Genomic DNA, 15,898 nt, shown 5'->3' with positions numbered 1-15,898 from the left:
GTCCCATGAGACTTCCAACACAGACTTGCTTTTGTTCTCCGCCATTGCGGCTTCGTCCCGACGCGCGAATGCCTATATAGTTTTTGCAAAAAATTAAAAGGTCCGATACTTTTCTAACAGACCTCGTAGTGTCAAATATCCATTCATTTGGAAATTGGTCATCGTTTTTGGTGCATCAGCGGTGCTGGACTGGCCTGGCTGCCATCCTGACCTGTCTCCAATGGAGGATGTGTAGAGAATCTTGAAAAATGCAGCAACAGCCACCCCATTCTGTTGCACACCTTAACTGTTTGCAGGAAGAATGGGGCAAAATAGTACCTGAAAAGCTTCATTGATTGGTATCCTCAGTGCCAACAAATCTTCTAAGTGTTGAGAGAAGGAATGGCAGCTTTAGTCGTAAATGTTTTTTTTTTTGTTTTGTTTTGTTTTTTGTTATTTTAATGTGTGGCGGGCCTGAAATGCAGGAATGGATATACATTAGCAAATGAAATAATATTAAGCACATAGTACATGAAATATCTTTGGTTTCATTTCGGGAATGAAATAGAAGTCAAAGTAATCGTAAAGGTCATGTATTCACATAACTGGACAGGATATGCTGCTTCTCACAAAGCTTAGAAAAAGGTATTACTATAATGCCATCATTGTGCAAAAAAAAAAAAAAAAAATACTATATTAATTTCATGTCATATCACCTACCCATAACAGAAACAACATTAACCCTCTGGGGTCCAAGGACATTTTCTTGATTTTGCCATATGAGCTGCACACCAAAATGTTCAGAACAATCTCAGCTTTCTGAATGTTAGACATGTATCTATCTAGAATACTGAAAAAAAATGAAATTCTTTTTAAATGTTCAAATCTTTGGTGAATGTACATTTTACACAGCTCGCAGAAGTTATGTATTGTATGAAAAAGGAATTAAAACAATGTATAATAAATAAAAATAACTAAAATATGCACTGTACAGTGCAGCAGTGCTACCTGCTGTGAAATACATGTCAGCGATCTTCCAAAACAGTATATTTGTAAAATACTATATCTTCCTCTAGAATTGGCTGTAAATTAAAGCTCATCTAGAAGAGAGAGCATGTTACACAAGAGAATTTGTAGTTTCAGGAAATGGTCAAAGGTGGAATGACACGAGAATGAGGATTAAATAGGGGATCGGGATTAAATTGCATGTGAGAGAATTAGTCAGCAAACAGGTGTGCATGTGAATGAAAAACAGGAATGCACATCAACTGAAAGAAAGTCACAGAAATAAAGATAAGAACACTAGATAAAAATTTATCAGAGAGAGCACCGGGCCTAGCATTGTGAAAGCCAAGATGATATGAGTGAGGTGAAATTGAAACAAGCAGGGAAAAAATAAAGCCTCCTTGCTTGTCGGGAATTCAGCCTTCGGGCAGACCGAATATACTCCAAATTCTTTTGGTCTGTCTACACTAAGGACTCACGAGTCCTTTCTAAGTAACAGAACCACTCCTCCAAAGAAAGCTTAAGACTAAGTGTTGTATGTCTGGTTATGGTTTGTGTTTTTTGTCCTTTATATTTTTCGTCTGTGTCATTATCTGTGCTCCCTGTGGGTGTGTGTAGGCAGGTCTTTCCCCCTGACTATTGTGTGTTCCTTGTCAGTGTCGTGGGTGCCCACCCATCTCTCGTGTGGGTGTGAATCCCCACTCAGTGGGCCTCATGTATCAACGTTGCGTACGGCGATATTTGAGCGTATATGGGGTGTACGCCAAAACGGCTGCGCCACTTGGCATTTATCAATGTGGTCGTTGGCGTACGCTACGCTGAAAATATACATCAGGTCGAGAGGTGGGGTAAATTATACACCAAAATGAACCAGCGCTGGAATCCACATAAAAATGAAGATGAACAACATAATAAACAGTGCCATTATACAAATCAATGCATATGTTACATAAATAACACTTTCCTGATTATACTACATAATAATCAATACAAATCCCGCCTTTGCGGGTGTGTTATGGAGCACGAGCCGTGGTCACAGCGCTGACTGCAAAGACAGCGCTGCTCGCCTTTTTCTCCAGACTTCGAGCCTGGAGCCAGAGCAGCGCTGAGCTTAACTTCATGTGGTGTGATCGTTTTAGACTATGAAATTGATAATAACAACTGTAGTTTCGTCATTCCCTTAATTCGCCCGTGCTGCAACCAGGGTTTGTCGTCTCCATTCGGTTGTCACAATAAAATAAATACAGAAATAAATTTAAAAATAAAGAAATCTGACAGATTAGGCGTGTCTTATTAATTGAGCGAGCAAATATCCACATGTCAAGAATTATTGACATGTGAAAAGAGAATACAGTGGTCCCTCGCTATAACGCCGTTCACCTGTCGTGGCCTCGGAGTCTCGCGGAGTATTTAGTCCAATTTTGCATGCCTTTTTTTTTTACAGTGTTCTGTGTTCTGCGTATCTGTTTATAAGAATCTTGTTGCCCAGAAGAGAAAAGAGCGCCAACAACTATTCATAACTGTGTTTGTCACACGGACACAGGCACCTGCAGCCAGGTGTGAGTGGAAAAAGGCGCGGCGTCAGGACGCAGAGGAGCGATCTGTGAAATACTGGTCAGTCACTATTAATTTCTTATGTGTCCGACCTCGTTCGTTGATCGTTAAAATTAATTCGTTAGTTCTAAAAGCCATCATAATTATTTATAGGAAAACGTTCTATTTTTATTTCTCAAACAAATGTTTGGGCCTGAAAATAGTTTGGTATTATTTTCCTACTAAGGTTTGAACTTTGAGAGTGTTTACACACGAGAGAAAAGTGAGAAAATGTTCATGCCTGATTGAGAAAAGTGTATAAACTGTGTAGTGAGGGGTTTTACAGCTTTGAAACGTCTATAATAATTAAAAAACTACATCGCGGTTTCGCGTATTTCAGGCTATTTTTTAGAACGTAACTCCAGCGATTAATGAGGGACCACTGTAACACTTTATTGATTATATACTACAAAACAATTGATACGACGGCCGCTTTTGATGCTCTATTGGCACGCGTCGTGATTGGTGGAGTTGTTTTTCATTGCCGTCTTCCTGGCTTCCATGTCGTAAAATGAGGGTGTGTCTGAAGCGGAGTCTGAATATTTATGGGCGTGTTTATTATAATTACGATTGTTTCCACCCGCCGCATTTATCAAGATCACGTCAGGTGTACGCCGGAAATGGGCAGGTGCTCACTGCTTGATACATGTCACGGCGACTTTGGTGTATTTCAAGTTTACGCCGTAAATTTATGCCACAAGTGCGCAACATTGATACATGAGGCCCAGTGTCTTGTGTGTGCCAGTGTGTGTTCTCCCCTTTTAGTTCTGGCACCGGTCCATGATCCCGTGTCTGTTCTTGCCTTTATGTCCTTATTCTGTGTTCTACGTTGCTCTGTCACTTTAGTTCTTAGAGTTTTGTCACAGTTTAGTTCTGATTATTGTTTTGTATTCTATTCACCCCCCAAGTTTGTTCTTAGTTATTTTGTTTGTTTGTCCCATGTTGTTGTTCATTTCTGTGTCTTACCGTTTGTTTTTGCATCATCATTTCTCCTCCACCGCTTTATTTGGTTGTTGTCTTCATTTTCTTCTCACCTTTTGATGTCTGTTTATATTTCATTGACTGTTATCTTATTGGTTTGTTGCCACCTTATGTTCTGTTTATTTTTTTCCACATGCGTTTCTGTTTCCCGTCCTTACTTCCACACACCTGTTTGCATTTGTTGTTCTGCACTTAAGTACTCGTGTTTTCCCTGCTGGTTGCCGGTTCTTTCCGGAAGATGAGGCAAATGGAAGAGGTCGTGTCGGTAAGTTTCAGCCTACACATCTAGCCAGAGTAGTTGTGTTCTCCCACCTGCACAACCGCCTCGACACATTTGAGCTCCAGGTCATAAACAAACCACAACACATGTCCACTTTCCACCACATCATCACTTTTTCTTTGCATTTTCACTTTGTTTGATGTGTAATTTGCCCAAAACATCAGAAAGAGCTGTCCCCAGATGTAGGATTATTGCATCATATGCATCATATTTTAACCCTTTAGTGCCCACCCTCAAACGAGACTGTGCTGCCCAATTAAATCACTTTGGTTTTTCCAGTTTATCACCTTGTGATTTCTGCCTGCAATAATTGGGGTTCAACTTGACTTTGTTAAAATGTAACAAAGAGCTCCTGATTTCCTATGTCATAATTCTGCTCTTCTGAGGATAGCATTTTGGAAAAGAAAGCACAGGGGTGTACATCCATGGCTGCCGCAAGGTTGTTGCCATGACAGTAAAAGTACTTCAGTGAAAAGCTCAAGTGTCTAATTATCAACTTGTATGTGAAAAATATACTGCATTGTCATCTATGGCCACAAGATGGCAACATTCATGCACATGACAACTGAATACACCCATCTGTATGGCTAACATTAAGATGGCATGGAAAAACTGCAGCTGCATTGGTTTGACCCAGTGGCATCACATGGTACTTAGTGTCCACTGGTTGTGTTTTAATGGTTTCAGAAGAAGCCCACTCGCAAGAAGAAAAGGTTACAGTTCCTTGACTGGCCTTTTGAGGCTGGCTCCAAAAGCGAGCAGGTTCCTGTTCAACTCCATGTTAAATTTGAGAATAAGGCGCAGTCTCTGTGCACAGTCTCTTCTGTCTTCACAAACACTATACCCGAATAGAGAGAGGCATCACGTCCGCGAATAAGTTCTCTGCAACCATGCTCCCACTTTCATTAATGGCATCACTTTTGACTTCATAAACCAGGTTTGAAAATGAAAAACGCACCACAGAACAAGAAGCTGTGAACTGGCAAACCGCCCAGTTCTGAGTAAAATTCTGCACTGGATGATCTAATGATCAAAGTGTTGAGGTCATCTGGTATGTAGTGAGTATTGTGAAGTAATTTGTCAGTTGTCAAATGTTGTGTGCCTAATTCAAGTAATATTGTCTCTAAGCCAAACCGACACATCTTAACTTTGTTTTGGTGAGCGGAGGATAATGATGTCACAGGAATTGAAATGGAAAAACTTTCAGGCAGACCACCAAAATTTGATCAACTTCTCCCTGACCAAAAGAACATGATAGTGACAAAATATTAAAATTCTTCTGTTACATTTAGAGATATCTTGTACAAAATCTGTTATGCTGGGGAGCTCATGTAACCTTTGCCCCCATCTGTCAGTTACTCGATTTTTACAAAATGCAATACATATATTGAGATTATTTCTTTTCATTTATTAAAAAGTTTGTATTGTCTTTTGTACCTGTAGAATGACATAAAAAATCAGATTGTGAAATTGCAGCAATGCTTTTTTTAAGTTTCCTTTTTGCCCCCACCCCCATACTTAGTGTCTAGATAATTATTTATACATTGAGTTCATGGCTAAAGATGGGAGTGGACAGCAGGCTTGTGCAAGTGTGTACAGTTCCATCATAATTTAGATAGATAAGATGTGTGCACATCGCGGTACATCTCTAGTGATACACATTTCTACCTTTTGTTTTCACAGACCATGTTAGTTATGCATCTACACAGTTTTGTAAAATGGGGCCTGTGTTGAAGGGTAAATGCCTTTGACTGAGCAGCAGTAACAGATTTTTGGTTTGGTGTGCCGAGGCATCATCACCTGTGCTATTGTCCTCGAGGACTGACACATACTCATTCTTCCTGGGACATAAATTAATGGTGAAATACCACCTTCAAACAATGGCTGCACTGTTTATCAGAGGAATAGTGAGTGCTACGATCCTTCAGTTGTAGAATGCTGCATGTTTTTCCCCCAGTGGGATTGTGCTCTTGGACTTGAACAGAAATGCATCTGTCAATAAGCTTGATCACACAACAGAGATGTCATTATTATAACTTTCAGAGTTTTGAGGTGTACAGATTTGTTGTTCAAAGCCTGAGGTACTGAAAAGTGGTTGAAATTTCCATTTGCGTTATAATAAAATTCAATATACCACAGGTCCCTTAAGGCTGCAAAAAGCTTTTTGCTGAGTAGTTTATTTGGATATTATATTCCATATTAGACTGTACCGTCCTTTCAGTTTTTTTTCTGTTAAGGTATCACATTGATAAATATATCAGCTTCACTTTCTCTTGACTGTTCAAATCTAATCCATAACAAATGCTAAAATGATCATCATTGATCTTTAGCATACCAGCTGTTGTATCAGTGCCTTCAGTTAGTTACTTAGTGCCCATTATGCCACCGGCAAGTCAGGCAACAACAAAGGTTCTCCATCTCTGTCAATTTTTAGCATCCTTTGTCAATCTCCACATGATTTTGTTGTTGTTTCTAAGAAATTTGAATTTTCCCTCTGGTTTCCAAAGTAGTGCTGTTTTTTTCTCCTCTGATGACATGACCAAGCCACTTCCAGCATCTTGTTACCACGATGGTACTCGTGCTTTCAATTCAAATCAATTCTCTACACCTACTGTAAATTTAAAGCTTCTAATTTACCTAACCTGGATGTTTTTGGATGTGGGAGGAAACCAGAGTACCCACACACACCCACACAAACAACAGGGAGAGCATGCAGAGTCCGTGCAGAAAGGCAACAGGTGGGAAGCGATCCCACAACCTTCTTGTTGTGAGACACCAGTGCTAACCACTAAGCCATCGTGCTGCCTCACCACATCCAGCACTGATATATTGAAAATTTTGAGAAAGGATTACTCGTCCGTGTACCAAACATCTTATACTGGTACATTGATAAAACCGTGACCCTTAGTTCCCAACATATCAAATTGCAGTTGTCCAGTTCCAGTTGTAGAAAACTGTGCCTCCTGGTGTTGATTTGAACATTGAACATTCTTAGGATGAGCCTCCCTCAAGATGCACCATCAAAAGAAGTAGTTTTCTCTCTCTCTCTCTCTCTCTCTCTCTCTCTCTCTCTCTCTCTCTCTCTCTCTCTCTCTCTCTCTCTCTCTATATATATATATATACATATATATATATATATATATATATATATATATATATATATATATATATATATATATATATATATATATATGAGAGGGAGCGCACTACAAAAGTGATGGCGTTACAACGTGCACCATCTGTTGCTCTCACTGGAGACTATTGGACATCTCTGAGTAAGCACCTTATTTGTTCAGGAAGTTGCTGTTCATACGTAGCTATATTCATATAGTAAAATTCTATTGGTATGTAGCGTCTCTCTCATCAATCAGTATTGATTATGTGATTATGAGGCTACATACTTGTACATGTATTTACTATTGATACATAGATTCCTAAACTGTGTTAACCACAACCACTAATGCTAACCATAACCCCTACCCAGGCTGCGTTACTTATGAAATAACTTTGGAATTATTAATATGGTTACATAAGAATGGCCACTTCCTTTGTTTGCAGTGTTGGCAAACCAAAACTTATTGCACTTTTGTGCATATAGCAGTACTTTTAAAATAAGTGTGCAATACACTACGTTAGAATTCATTATTGAATTTTGAACATAACAGTGCAATTAATCGTGATTAATCCCATGATTTTCTGCGATTCACGATTAATCGCACTATTATGAAATTTTAATTGTTGCCTACCACTACTATTAAACATATGACCTCAGACTAAATGCGAACTTGAACATTGAAAATGTATCACCTATCTCAGTTCTTCATGAGTATGAGGATGAATTTGTTTTTAATTGGGTGACAAACTATTATTGTGTAGCCTAGAAACACTTATATTATATATTACTGATTCCAGCATGTTAAATACTTTGTTAGATTCCTGCTATAGGTCATGAAAGGTTAACTTTCACAGAAACGATGACGCTCAGCATGTCTACACTGAATTCTTTCTGAAATCTTTTATCTGTATTTAAAGGGAAATTTTGTTCCTGCTAAGGTCTTAAACCACTCTCTTATCTACACTTACCTCCTCATAAGTACCAGCAAGTCTGGGCCACGGCTCATGGGTCCCACTTTAAACCAGTCAGTGATATGGTCTAAACTCAAAACACTTTTTGATCACTTGCTAAGCACACACATGGGAGGGCCACCTCTTTATCATGAATGATGTCAGTGGGTATCTATAAAAACATTACTGTAAACTGTGTTTGGGGTCCTTTTCAGAAATTGCCATTTAAGACTAAAGCCTTCATCTGGCTGACTATTTAACCCATAATTATGAGAAGGTTGAGAGTCGGGGCATGTCCACACGATGGTTGGCCTGTACTCTGCATCACTAGGTGGGAACTTGCAGTTCAGCTTTGGGTGATGGGCCCACGTTCTGGAGTTTCGATAGTGTTACAGGCTTTGTATTGGCAGAAGACACTTAAGGTGCGTTTACACATAACCAAGACGCGTTACGAATGTCATTTTTCTGTCATTCATGACACATTCCTGACATTCTTAATGTGACTTAATGCATCTGAATAGGTTTCTTAATAGTGCGCGTTGGTGCGTGATATTCTTGATATTCATGGAGCATGTTTTTGCCTGTCAAAAAATCTTCCACAAATGTCACACACCACCCTCATTTCATCTCACGTCGTGGAGGTCACAACTGAGCGTATTGATCCGTCTTGATGAGTATTGATACTTAATAGAATTTGACAACGTTCGTAGTGGTTCCTGTGATGGTTCTTGGAGCCTAAACTGTCACGCATTATTATGAAGTGACACGGAAACTGTCAAGTTTTGACACAACTGGTAACTCTGCGTCACATTTCACTGTGCGCCACGACAAATCAGTTTTCTGTCACGTGCGCACAATTAAACTCAGCTCCAAATGTTGTTCCACAGTTCCTGCTGAAGCTCCTCAGGACGCTCCTGCAGGTGTTCCACCTGCTGTTGTAACCGATGAGCGGGAGAACGAGTCTGAGCCAGAGGAACCAGACGAACAAGAGGAGACTCACGTGCAGCCAGACATCTCTGCACCTTCTCCAGTCCAGCAGAGGAAGAAGCGTGCACACAATTAAATCCTGCTGCACTGCATTCAGTTTGATTTCAGTGCCCTTCAGCGCGCTCCTGCAGGTGTTCCACCTGCTGCATGTACCTGATGTTTGGGAAAATGCGCAAGACGAGAGCCGCATGAAGCCACACATCTGGCTCTGTCCTCCTCCTCCTCCTCCTCTCTGCGCCACTCCATGGCACAGAGCCCAACTACGCATGCAGTCACAACGTTCTTCTGAAAAACTGGAGCGATCTGAATTTGGTTGGATGAATATGTGTGTGTGTGTGTGTGTGTGTGTGTGTGTGTGTGTGTGTGTGTGTGTGTGTGTGTGTGTGTGTGTGTGTGTGTGTGTGTGTGTGTGTGGAGACAATTCACCTCGTACACAACGTGACAGAACTTAACAATGCGCTGTTACGCGCAGTAGCGAGCAACAACACGGAACACTATTCTTGACCGTGTGTAATGGTTCCTGATAATTCTCCAGCAATACGTGCCATTAATCGTAACGTGTGGTAACAGGTTGCAGCAGTTCCTGAGGACACCTGATGCCTCTGCCCCAAATAATCACATTCGTGATCAGCGGCCAAGAATGTGTACTTCGTGGCATTCATGACTTGTCGTCGTTATGTGTAAACGCAGCATTACACACTCTGCTCTCTTTGCCTGTGCTAGTGGCAGCAGTACAGCCTATTTCTTCACCACATTCGATGCATAACACTATCAATTCAATTCATGATTGGTGCATCCCCAACATCATGGAACCATCAACAGTCCTGGATGGCAACCACCCAGGCAAATAACTAGTCAAGCCTCACCTCTTGAAAGGAACCATCTATCTGCCACAACCAGGTGAAGCGTACACTGAAAAAAGAGAATGTTTGAACCAACTTAAAAAAGTGTTACAATTTGTAAAAACCTGAATGAATTAAGTTGTTTGAACTTAAGTTTGAAAGTTAAATCATCTAACTTACAAACTTAAGTTCAAACAGCATAATTCATTCAGGTTTTACAAATTGTAACACTTTTTAAGTTGGTTCAAACATTCTCTTTTTTCAGTGTAGGCATCCCCTGGGCCTTCACAAGCACTAGAGTCCTCTACGTTTAGGCATCATGAAATTAGAAATGTGCCACATGGCTAAAATGTTGAAGCTGACACTCCCTCGCAAAAAAATCTCTCTAACTAACCACTTCTTTGATACAAAGTTATTGCAGTGGAGTTGCAGTCTATAGTGCAAGGGAGGACTCAGTTACAAAAGGCAGCGAAGTAAAATGGTTGTAATTTATTGACAAAGTGCTGATTTAAATGGTGACGGATGTTACTGGGGTTGTGATGAGGCACAGAGGCAGAAGCACCATGGAGAAGCTGTAGAGCCAGTTGGGGTGCTAGTGGAGTTGATGGTGGCTGATCACTAGGTGCTTGGAGAAGAGGAAAAATTATTTGAGGCAAAAAGACAAGAAGGCAAAACGTAAAACTTTGATAGAGGTTTTGGAGGCCAAAGTGTACCACAGAGTACTATGAATCATCTGGCACGGATGGAGTGAAAAAAACAAAGTAGATATACTGCAATGATGAGTAACAGGTGTGTCAGCTGCCGCAGATGTTCCAACGCAGCAACTCCATTGACAAAACAATGATGAGCTTGAACAAAAACACAGCAAAAGAGAACATACAGTAGTGTTCAGAATAATAGTACTGCTATGTGACTAAAAAGATTAATCCAGGTTTTGAGTATATTTCTTACTTTTACATGAGAAACAAGGTACCAGTAGATTCAGTAGATTCTCACAAATCCAACAAGACCAAGCATTCATGATATGCACACTTTTAAGACTATGAAATTGGGCTATTAGTAAAAAAAAAAGGAGAAAAGGGGGTGTTCACAATAATAGTAGCATCTGCTGTTGACGCTACCAACTCAAAACTATTATGTTTAAACTGCTTTTTTAGCAATCATGTGAATCACTAAACTAGTATTTAGTTGTATAACCACAGTTTTTCATGATTTCTTCACATCTGCAAGGCATTAATTTTGTTGGTTTGGAACCAAGATTTTGCTCATTTACTAGTGTGCTTGGGGTCATTGTCTTGTTGAAACACCCATTCAAGGACATGTCCTCTTCAGCATAAGGCAACATGACCTCTTCAAGTATTTTGACATATCCAAACTGATCCATGATACCTGGTATGCGATATATAGGCCCAACACCATAGTAGGAGAAACATGCCCATATCATGATGCTTGCACCACCATGCTTCACTGTCTTCACTGTGAACTGTGGCTTGAATTCAGAGTTTGGGGGTCGTCTCACAAACTGTCTGCTGCCCTTGGAACCAAAAAGAACAATTTTACTCTCATCAGTCCACAAAATATTCCTCCATTTCTCTTTAGGCCAGTTGATGTGTTCTTTGGCAAATTGTAACCTCTTCTGCACATGTCTTTTATTTAACAGAGGGACTTTGGGGGGATTCTTGCAATTAGCTTCACACAGGCGTCTTCTAACTGTCACAGCACTTACAGGTAACTCTGACTGTCTGATCATCCTGGAGCTGATCAATGGGTGAGCCTTTGCCATTCTGATTATTATTCTATCCATTTTGATGGTTGTTTTCTATTTTCTTCCACGCGTCTGTTTTTTTTTTTTTTTTTTCCATTTTAGAGCATTGGAGATCATTGTAGATGAACAGCCTATAATTTTTTGCACCTGCCTATAGGTTTTCCCCTCTCCAATCAACTTTTTAATCAAACTACGCTGTTCTTCTGAACAATGTCTTGAACCTCCCATTTTCCTCAGGCTTCCAAAGCATGTTCAACAGGTGCTGGCTTCATCCTTAAATAGGGGACACCTGATTCACACCTGTTTGTTCCACAAAATTGACGAACTCACTGACTGAATGCCACACTACTATTATTGTGAACACCCCCTTTTCTCCTTTTTTTACTAATAGCCCAATTTCATAGCCTTAAGAGTATGCATATCATGAATGCTTGGTCTTGTTGGATTTGTGAGAATCTACTGAATCTACTGGTACCTTGTTTCCCATGTAACAATAAGAAATATACTCAAAACCTGGATTAATCTTTTTAGTCACATAGCACTACTATTATTCTGAACACTACTGTACATACATACATACATACATACAGTACTACAGCAACAGTGATCATAACGAGCAGCACCCAGGGATCCTATGAAGAAACCTGGTGCCAAAGACATCCAGTGGTCTGCTTAGGTCATGGGTTACAATGAAAATAACCATTATAATTCACACACTGTTTTATTGGATTGTTTCACTTGAATTAAATCAGTGCCTCTCGGTTTAGGCTGTCGAGGTGCACTCCACTTGTCTTCTGTGCTGCACAATAATCTAATCACATTCAAGTGCCACTCAAGTTTCTTCTATTCAAACTGTGAACACGGGGCTTTTTAAAAAGAATACATGGCTGTGTTTCTTTTGCATGTGGTCCGGGGTGACATATTTTTTACTCCATTGACTAATAGTATATTGAGGTTGGTGCTCCCTTTTATAAAGATTTCTCTGTGGGTTTGTACTCTTTATCTGAATAGGTGATTGTGTCCTCTGGTTTGTCAGCCACTGTGAGAACTGGCGGTGTTCTGTCCTCTCGGGTTTATTCTGCATTCAGCTGTTATCGCTGCACAAACTTCTCTATTAAAGATTTAATTATGTCACATTTTGTCAGTGTCTGCATTGGGAGGGTACCCAGTTTTTGATACATTTAAACCTTGCCCAAATTATACCCCGGTGTATACAGTATACAGTATGCAGTATTCTCCTTACCTACGACAGGTTGGGGGTGTCTTCTTATGTTGTCTTGTCGCTGCATATAACTTTAATGCCTTTAAACTATTTTAAACTTCATTTATGCTATTAAAGATGCCACACACAATAATTCATCTTTTTAGTGCAAGTCATTACTTTCACACAATGAAATGACTTCAGACAGGCTGAGAAGCTTCTCGCTGCAGCCTGCATTATATGTCCAATATGTCACTTCTCCCACTATAGGGCCTTTCACACAGAGCACACAGACGTGGTGCACATCACTCTAATATCCATAATTTACAACTCACTGAGATCATGGAGGATGAGGAGGAACTGGAAATTTGGGCAATTAATGGAAATGGCCTTCCCTTTGGTCTTTGGATGCCCTTTGGGCTGAGGGGTAGAATTGAGATTCGGCCTGAGTCTTGTTTCAGCCAAGTCATTTTAGTCTTTGATTTAAAAAATGATTAGATTATTAGTTTTTTTCTTCCACAAGATCTGTTTGCTCCATGTAGTTTTGTGTTGCAGCTACAAGGTGGTAGCAGTAGTACAGGAAATACAGCACAACATTCTAAATGCTAAACATTTTGAATGCTTAAGTGCTTGTAGACTAAAATGGAGAAATTTTATTTGTTTTTATTATTTCATACAAAACATTTTAAACATCTTTTTCGTCAACAATAATGCATGTTAATACAGTCTTTGTCAGTGTTTTAGAACACTGAGGCATTTTCATCATCATCTCATCTTAGTCATGAAATAAAATGGTTAACTAATATATTTTGTCCTGTCTTGTCTGACGAAATTCACACTCGTGTATACACAGTGGTCCCTCGCTATAATGCGGTTCACCTTTCGCGGCCTTGCAGTTTCACTGATTTTTTTTAGTCCAATTTTGCATGTTTTTTTTGTTTTTGTTTTTTTTTTTACAGCGCATTGTGTTCTGCGTCCTCATCAAGCAGCCGGTCACGGCACCACAAAGGCAGAGCATGCGCATTGTGTTCTGCGTGTTTTTTTATAGGTAGGTTGATCGTTAAAATTAAATTCATTAGTTCTAAAAGCCATCATAATTATTTATAGGAAAACGTTCTATTTTTATTTCTCAAACAAATGTTTGAGCCTGAAAACAGGTTGGTCTTATTTTTCTACTAAGGTTTGAACTTTGAGAGTGTTTACACACGAGAGAAAAGTGAGAAAAAGTTAATGCCTGTTTGAGAAAAGTGTATAAAGTGTGTAGTGAGGAGTTTTACAGCCTTAAAACTGTAAAACTTCACCTCGTACACAAAACTTGGCAAAGCTTCTGGGGAAAACCTGGTCTTGTTAGGAGAGACGGCATCCATCCCACTTTGGATGGAGCAGCTCTCATTTCTAGAAATCTGGCCAATTTTCTTAAATCCTCCAAACCGTGACTATCCAGGGTTGGGACCAGGAAGCAGAGTTGTAGTCTTACACACCTCTCTGCAGCTTCTCTCCCCCTGCCATCCCCTCATTACCCCATCCCCGTAGAGACGGTGCCTGCTCCCAGACCACCAATAACCAGCAAAAATCTATTTAAGCATAAAAATTCAAAAAGAAAAAATAATATAGCACCTTCAACTGCACCTCAGACTAAAACAGTTAAATGTGGTCTATTAAACATTAGGTCTCTCTCTTCTAAGTCCCTGTTAGTAAATTATATAATAATTGATCAACATATTGATTTATTCTGCCTTACAGAAACCTGGTTACAGCAGGATGAATATGTTAGTTTAAATGAGTCAACACCCCCGAGTCACACTAACTGTCAGAATGCTCGTAGCACGGGCCGAGGGGGAGGATTAGCAGCAATCTTCCATTCCAGCTTATTAATTAATCAAAAATCCAGACAGAGCTTTAATTCATTTGAAAGCTTGACTCTTAGTCTTGTCCATCCAAATTGGAAGTCCCAAAAAACAGTTTTATTTGTTGTTATCTATCGTCCTCCTGGTCGTTACTGTGAGTTTCTCTGTGAATTTTCAGACCTTTTGTCTGACTTAGTGCTTAGCTCAGATAAGATAATTATAGTGGGTGATTTTAACATCCACACAGATGCTGAGAATGACAGCCTCAACACTGCATTTAATCTATTATTAGACTCAATTGGCTTTGCTCAAAATGTAAATGAGTCCACCCACCACTTTAATCATATCTTAGATCTTGTTCTGACTTATGGTATGGAAATTGAAGACTTAACAGTATTCCCTGAAAACTCCCTTCTGTCTGATCATTTCTTAATAACATTTACATTTACTCTGATGGACTACCCAGCAGTGGGGAATAAGTTTCATTACACTAGAAGTCTTTCAGAAAGCGCTGTAACTAGGTTTAAGGATATGATTCCTTCTTTATGTTCTCTAATGCCATATACCAACACAGTGCAGAGTAGCTACCTAAACTCTGTAAGTGAGATAGAGTATCTCGTCAGTAGTTTTACATCCTCATTGAAGACAACTTTGGATGCTGTAGCTCCTCTGAAAAAGAGCGCTTTATATCAGAAGTGCCTGACTCCGTGGTATAACTCACAAACTCGCAGCTTAAAGCAGATAACCCGTAGGTTTCTTTTCAGCACTGTAGCCAGGCTGACAAAGAGTCAGAGCTCTATTGAGCCGAGTATTCCTTTAACTTTAACTAGTAATGACTTCATGACTTTCTTTCCTAATAAAATTTTAACTATTAGAGAAAAAATTACTCATAACCATCCCAAAGACGTATCGTTATCTTTGGCTGCTTTCAGTGATGCCGGTATTTGGTTAGACTCTTTCTCTCCGATTGTTCTGTCTGAGTTATTTTCATTAGTTACTTCCTCCAAACCATCAACATGTCTATTAGACCCCATTCCTACAAGGCTGCTCAAGGAAGCCCTACCATTAATTAATGCTTCGATCTTAAATATGATCAATCTATCTTTATTAGTTGGCTATGTACCACAGGCTTTTAAGGTGGCAGTAATTAAACCATTATGTTGGGGAAAGTGTAGGAGCACGGACCCACAACAGGGGGCGCAAATGAACGGACAATGGATAAAGCCAAATACAACACTTTACTGTTGTGAAAATGCACAACAATAACAACAGATTACAATAGTGAGTCAAATATAAGATGTCATGTGGGCAGGCTCGAAGATAGGAGACATCAGTCCGAAGTCGAACCGGAAC

Source organism: Thalassophryne amazonica, chromosome 8 (genome assembly GCF_902500255.1).
Source record: "Thalassophryne amazonica chromosome 8, fThaAma1.1, whole genome shotgun sequence".
NCBI lineage: Eukaryota > Metazoa > Chordata > Actinopteri > Batrachoidiformes > Batrachoididae > Thalassophryne > Thalassophryne amazonica.
Note: the sequence above shows the minus strand (reverse complement) of the source record.